Consider the following 5,651-nt stretch of genomic DNA (forward strand, 5'->3'; position numbering starts at 1 on the left):
TGAGGTGGATTGATTCAGTGACTGGGGTAATCGGGATGGGTGTGTCAGAGGCCATGTGATTGGCACAGGATAGAGCAGGGTTTAGGGCTGTTGTACATAGGGTCGCTATGAGCCGCAAACAACTCGACGGCACATAACAACAACAACAACAATCATGATGTGAGGTTGTGCACCATTTAAGAGGAAAATTGGAGAGGAATCCTTAAGGAATTATCATTGCTCTCTGATGTCACAGGAAAGATCTTGAATGCCACTGAACAACCTCTCACTCAGCAAAAATGAGTAAAAAGCCAACAAGATCTTGAAGGTAAAAATCAAGAAGGGAACAATATAAGCCAGAAGCACAGTTTAATATTTGTGAAGAATTTCCTCATTTTAAGTTGGCAATTCAGGCTTTTTGAAAAAAGCACTGTGTAGGTCAAAGAAAGTAGATCTTTGGGCCATAGGTGAGGAAGCTCCCAGGTCCCAGATTGGTAACTTCTGACTTGTAAATTTAATTTGGTGAAATGGAAAACCTGATTGACCTGATGCTAAAGGACCTAGGGAGAACAAGATGACTTTGATAAATAAACTAATGTTCACACTGTCAGGAGATTCTTTTAAAGGATGATGCATGAGATGAACTGGAAGGGAGAGTTAGGGAAATCAGGGATTCAAGGTTTTTATAACTGAGGAGACAATGTGAGTGCAGAGTATATGAACAAAACTAATGCATTACCATTGACTCCATGCATAGCTGACTCTCTAGCAAGTTTGAGAAGGTTGTAAATGGGAAGAGATTGCCCATCTATTTCCCTCGGAGCCACTGGTAGATTTGGACCACTACCAGAGAAGCACCACCTTTGGGTTAGCTGTACAAGTCCCTAAGGACTTGGTTTAGGGGTACAAATCCCTAAGGAATATGTCACCACAGTTCCCTGTGGAGAGTATTTTGTTGATTGTTGTCATCGACTTACCTCCAACTCATAATGACCCTATGAATCTGCTGCCCTATCTTCACGATACCTGATACTCTTGAGCCCATTGTTATAGTCACCGTGTTAGTGCATTTTTTTAATTATTAATTTTAATGAACATTGACAGAGATTTTAGATTTCCATTCATTCATTGTTGCACTTTTCTCCCCTTTAGTGCATTTTGTTGAGGAACTTCCTCTCTTTCTCTGACCCTCTAAGTTTCCCAGCATGTCTTTTTCCAAGGAATGTCCTCTCCTGACAATGTGCCCAAAGTTTATGAAATGAAGTTTCACCATCCTTGCTGCTGAGTAGCTTCCTGGTTGCATTTTCTCCAAATAGACTTATTTGTTCTTTTGATAGCCCATGGAATATTCAGTGCTCTTCTTCAGCACCAAAGTTCAATGGCATTGCTGCTGCTTCTTCTTTATTCAGTGTCCAATTTTTAGATGCATTTACTAGTTCCTCCCTCTTTAATAATATTGAAAATAATAACAGTATATTTATTTTTAGAGTCTAAAGAAAGTAATATAAACATCATGATTAGAAATTATTTTTTCCTATTTAATTTTGATTTGGTTGTTTATAAAGAGAATTGTGAAATAATTTTTTCCATCCTCCTTGAAGGTTTCTGAAAATAATATATGAATAAAGTTTCCTTTTTTAAAAGCAATTATTTTGTATACTGGCTGTTAAGCTTGTATTGTAAGTGTGTTTTCTGAATAGCTGTACATAGATCACCATGTATAGTGTACCTAGACTTTTATCTGCAGGCAGACCTTTATTTTTAACATACCATAGATCACCCCCTACTACACACACATTCGTATGCATAAATATACATGCTTTGAAAAATTGACTTAGTAAATGCTTTGATTTAAATTGAAATAATATTTTGAATACCGGAAGTACAATAGTGAACTTTTCTAATGAGGAACCATTTTCTGGGGAGGCCACAAGATGGCACTTGTTATCCTATTTTCTTTGTTTTGCTTCTTCCCAAGGAAATGTTGAAACATTTTAAAAAGGAACAACTAAATATCTATACATCTAAAAATGCTAAAACATACAGTTATGATTTCCAGAAAGTTTGAAGGACGCGTCTTAAAAGTTCATTAGCTTTAGTTTAACATTTTGAAAAGTATTTGTAAGAATCTTTGTTAAAGATTTTAAACTTATTTTGAAAATACACTAAGATCTGTATAATACAAAGGGGCCCACTCCATTCAATAAGTAGTTGAATACTTACGTTTACAAGTATAACTATATTTGGTGTGAGGTATGTAGTGAATTTGCTTAAACCTCTTAAAGCATTGACACGTATAAGGATATTATTCTCCTCAAATCACCCCTTTGTGTCTCTCCTACTGTTATCAAGTCAGAACCCACTCACAAATTACCTATGAGGCTGTAAATTGCAAGGGAGGAAATTGGCCCTTTTTTCCCCTTGCTAGTGAATTCAACCCACTGGAAAGACATGACCTTTGGATTAGCAGCAAAGCTCCCTATGGACTAGGTCACCAGAGTTCCCGATCATAGTAATAATTGAAAGTAATGATTCTATTTAAAAACAAGAAGGTAGTTTATAATTTAAAATTATGAAGAAGATGATTAGAATAGTATTAAAGGGCAAAAAGGAATCTTCCCAATCATAATTAGGCTTCTGTTGCTATCCCTGTATATTAAAGTTTCATTAATACTGTGTTTGGATTTTGAATAATGTTAGAGAAAGAAATCATGTTCCATATATGTTCCAGTCAGAAAGGGAAGTTTTATATTTGTTTATTACTTTAAAAAGAGCTGTATTCAGGCTTTGCAGACGCCTCCGCCTCGGAAGCATACTTGTTTGCTCTGCTGGTGCCCAGCCATGGTCAGTCCCACCATATCGCCATTGATAGTGGACCTTTAGGCTGCGTCTCCTTTGAGCTGTTTGCAAATAACCTCCCAAAGGTAGCAGAAAACTTCCTGCTCTGAATACTGGTGAGAAAGGATTTGGTTACAAGGGTTTCTAGTCTCATAGAGTCCTTCCTGGGTTTATGTGCCAGTTTGGTGACTTCACACTCCATAATGGTACTGGTTGGCACGTCCATCTCTGGAGAAACATCTGATGATGAGAACTTCATCCTGAAGCACATAGGTTATGGCATCCTGTCCATGACAAATGTTGGACCCAATAGAAATGGTTCTCAGTTGTTTTTTATGTGTACTGCTAAGACTGACTGCATGGATAGCAAGTATATAGTATCAGCAAGGTTAAAGAAGGCATGAACAACAGTATTGAAGCAGCAGCCATGGAGCACTTTGGGGCCAGGAATGGCAAGACCAGCAAGAAGATCACCATTGCTGACTGTGGACAACTGTAATGTGATCTGTAGTTGATGTTTTCTCTTACTCACCAGACCATTCCTTCTGTACCTCAGAGATCACCCTGCTACACACTCCCCGCTTCCCAGCTTGTCATATCTTTTCATTTTTGTGCTAAAGTTCTTTGGGTTCCGTGTTTTCTTTCTTCCCTTCCAAGTTTAGCAGGATTACAGAGTTGCTTTTGTGATTATAAAATAAAAACTAGACAACCCTTTTTTAAAAAAGAGAGACTGAAACAAGAAAAAGACTGAGACAGGAAAAATTCTACATCCAGTAGAAGTGAGAGCAAATTCTATTTAGGACTCAGCATTCCATAGGTCTGATTTTCTCAGGCCCATTATAAGAAAGTGAGCATACAATAAAATAAAAGTCTTGTCTTGGGGGAAAAAGTAGTAAAAGAGACCTTTTGTAGAAAACTAAGTCAGACTTGCAAAAATCTAAAATTACATTTTATAACCAAATATTTTAGAGGATTGTAAAATTACTCATTTTTTTCTCACCATTCCTATGAAGCTTTGTGAAGAAAGAATCTTTTATATATGAAGAAAAGAGCCACTAAAGGTTTCCTTTTAGACACAATTATTGTATATGCTGGCTTCTAAGCTTGCATAATAAATATGTTCTGTGAGTAGGCTGCACATTGAAACTATTCCTTTGTTAGCTTGCTCTTTTCTATATCAAGGGATTACTGTTTGGTTTCAGGTTGCCACCATTTACATTACACTATTTTGCTCAGAATTTTTTTTTTAAATTGTTAATTTATGTAAACATTTATCATTAACTTATCATTACTTGGTCATGAACTTAAAACACTTATAAGCCTGAGATTTTTTTTAAATGAAATGCTTTATCTTAAAAATGAACATGAATTTTATATTCTACCCCATAATTTGTGCTTAATGCATTGTTCTAAATTATCAGGAGCAACACTTAATGATAAATTTCCTTTGTTAATGGATAACAGTCTGATGAATTGAGCTATTATGTTTAGAAAACTACATTGAATTAAAGATTAGTCTAACTCATATGAATAAACACTAAAGGAAGACATATTTTTATTGCTCCTGGAGATATGTTCAGTCATCAGGAGGGATGGCCAATGGCTTAGATAATGTTTTCATGCTGCACATAGTAGATATTTCAGTAGAGGTATTGTGTGTTGGGAAATGAAATTTGTCAACTGGAAAATTCCAAGTTGTATGTTCACAAGTTAGCATCTTTGATGATCTCAGAAAACCTTTGTTAAGGATGTTCAGTGACAAGACATGTTTCTGTGACAATATATAGTGGTTTCTGGAGTGTTCAAAGCTTTGCTATTGAGAGTTTTCTCATAATTTTACAGGTCTTGAGCTCCATCTTCGAATGTGTGTTTGTGAGTTTTTTAAGTCATTCTCAAATCTCTTACTTGTCATTGTGCACTTTTCAAAGTAATAGCTACATAGATATTATGATAACTATAGTAAACATACACCAAAATATTATATTTCATTTATAAATTTGGAATGAAAGAGCCAAATCTGTGTCATTAATCAGTTACATAATAGATTTTTAAAAATATAAGAAAAGACATCATTTTATGATACTTTTTTTCTGATTTGATTTCTTCTTTTTCACCAGATTCAGATTAGATTATTTCTGCATGTTTGCCTTAGTTTATATTCTAAGATCATTCTCAAATTAATTAATATGGAAGCTTTAAGCAACTAAATTTTCAAAATATCTTCAGCTTTACTGTTCTTTGCTAAGACATCTTTTGTGTTTGATTACAAGTTTTCTTTGGTGTAAGGTTTCCTTCCAGATTGTATAATTACGAATCACTAAAAGAGTTATTAGTTTTATCTCAGGTGTTTTGTGTAAGAAATATTGAAGTTTAGTTTCATTTGTAAGCTCACAATTTGTCATTCTAATAATACTTTAAAAAATTATTATTAATTTCAATGAAAATTTACAGACTTTGGATTTCCATTCATTCATTGTTGCACTTTTCTACCCTTCCAACCCTCCCCCGTAGTACACTACCCTCTTGGAAAAGTAAAAGAAAAATTCTTTCATTGTTTTACAAACCCTCCCCCAGGTCCACTCCACTATACAGCCTTTGCTCTAGACTCCTATCATGACAAAAATACCTAATCACATATTCCTTATAAACAGGTTTCTCCCTTATCTGTTTCAATGCAGTATACATTATTGAACCCATCTTTATCAGTCTCCTCCGCAACCCCAATGTCAGTCCTATTTTATAACAGTGGCACCATGCAGTATTTGTCCTTTTGTGACAGAGATACTTCACTCAGCATTATATCCTCCAGGGTCACCTGTTTTGAATAATATTGC

The 5,651-nt window shown here is 35.2% G+C and overlaps 1 protein-coding gene and 1 pseudogene across 2 annotated transcripts in view; both read left to right on the top strand.

Annotated features, from left to right (window-relative positions):
* Nucleotides 1-5,651, top strand: part of CHN1 (chimerin 1) — a 286,931-nt gene that overhangs the window by 32,306 nt on the left and 248,974 nt on the right. The gene's annotated exons all lie outside the window — the stretch shown is intronic.
* Nucleotides 2,821-3,316, top strand: LOC102871248 (annotated as a pseudogene).

The sequence above is a fragment of the Elephantulus edwardii genome, unplaced genomic scaffold, assembly GCF_000299155.1.
Source record: "Elephantulus edwardii isolate Elephantulus edwardi_28Jun2011 unplaced genomic scaffold, EleEdw1.0 scaffold00001, whole genome shotgun sequence".
Taxonomy (NCBI): domain Eukaryota; kingdom Metazoa; phylum Chordata; class Mammalia; order Macroscelidea; family Macroscelididae; genus Elephantulus; species Elephantulus edwardii.